Raw genomic sequence first — 1460 nt, 5'->3', positions numbered from 1 at the left:
CTCCTTCATTAAAAAAAATATATTTCGTTTAATGAGACTTTTTGCGTGAACTGGGAAAATGGAGGGAGACGGCGTCTTTGTTTTGGACCAATGGTTCAGCAATCGTAACTAGAAGAGGCGCGAATAGCAATATTAAACCGTATCGAAGACGTCTGTGGAAGTTATGACGAAACAATAACCTCTTCTCTTCTAGGAGTGTGTGTCTAATTCTGAGTTTATTACTTCCGCACAGTCCCTGCTTGTGTGCCGAGGTATCGAGCCACGCCCTTTTCTATTGTTTGATTTCTTTGTGTTTCCCCGCCCCGCCCCCGTGCCTGCCCACCGCCACTAATCTGTCCGTTATATCAAGTTCTCGTAGCTGAAACACTGTTTGCCGTCATAGAGTATGAAGGTTTATACGGCCTGCCTTAGGTAAAGTGTTTAAAAAATCGGACGCGCTCTTTTCTAAATTGTGTTACATAATGAGACAAGGAAGAAGGAACCCCGCTGAAGTTGTTGAGGTTTGTGGGTGAAAATGAAGTGGGATTGGGGAGGGTGAAAGAGTTTAAAAAAGGGGGTGGGGGGGGGGCAATCGGTATAAGCTTTCAAATATTAAGATCTCAAGGCAGTGTAAGGCGCTTGCAACTTGTCTGACCTTTGACCAGTACAAGGCGGAAGTTAGATTTGAATAACATATTTCTACTGTATATTTTATATTTTTCCTGTTAGCATACTTGGCGGCGGCATGAATTATAACTTTAAACACAAGAAAAACCTCATTGTGTGATGTTAGTCTGTGAATACATTGAGAACAGTTCTAACAGGGTTCCACAACTAAAACGTGAATATTAGTGGGCTTCTAGTATCATTGGATGCCAAATGCACACACAAAGGCAAACACATCAAAATGCCCACAGTCGCCACATTAAGCCAGCAGACTGACAACGCTCTGGTTCAAGGCTTCTGAACATGGATGCTCTTGGTCAAAACGCCATACATGACTATGGAAGTGGTGTTAATGTAATTGCTGCAGTTGTAGCTCTTGCTATTTCTTTTCCCACTACAGATGATTATGTCGCTATTGTTGTTTTGGTCACTGTTGTAGTTATTGTTCTTGTATCGCTGATGAAATAACAGTCACTGAACTGACTTGAAGCTAACTTTTTTACAGACATAGCGGACACATAAGTTCGATTTTTAAAATAGACTAAAGGTAAGGATGCGTCATATATAGTACTATCATACACTAATCAGAAACATGAATGTGCATGTTTCATTGTATTATTGTTATCTGTCTTTTGGGGTTTCAGAGGAAGAAAACAGGACTGAGAAATGTGTATGAAACAGAAATTATGATCCTTTTTATTAGTACCTGATATATAGCATATAGTGCAAAGCGCATAGAGCTTGCTATAAAGCGGGGTTATGCACTATACAAATGCTATATATTATAATTAGTAGTATCATTAATATTATTATTA

At 39.5% G+C, this 1460-nt stretch overlaps 1 protein-coding gene across 1 annotated transcript in view; it reads left to right on the top strand.

The window, feature by feature from the left end:
• Positions 1-1460, top strand: part of LOC101857748 (NACHT and WD repeat domain-containing protein 2) — a gene marked incomplete in the record, with an annotated part of 55175 nt that overhangs the window by 47151 nt on the left and 6564 nt on the right.

The sequence above is a fragment of the Aplysia californica genome, unplaced genomic scaffold, assembly GCF_000002075.1.
Source record: "Aplysia californica isolate F4 #8 unplaced genomic scaffold, AplCal3.0 scaffold00755, whole genome shotgun sequence".
NCBI lineage: Eukaryota > Metazoa > Mollusca > Gastropoda > Aplysiida > Aplysiidae > Aplysia > Aplysia californica.
The sequence above is the reverse complement of the archived record's forward strand: the minus strand, read 5'-3'. Positions and strand labels throughout refer to the sequence as shown.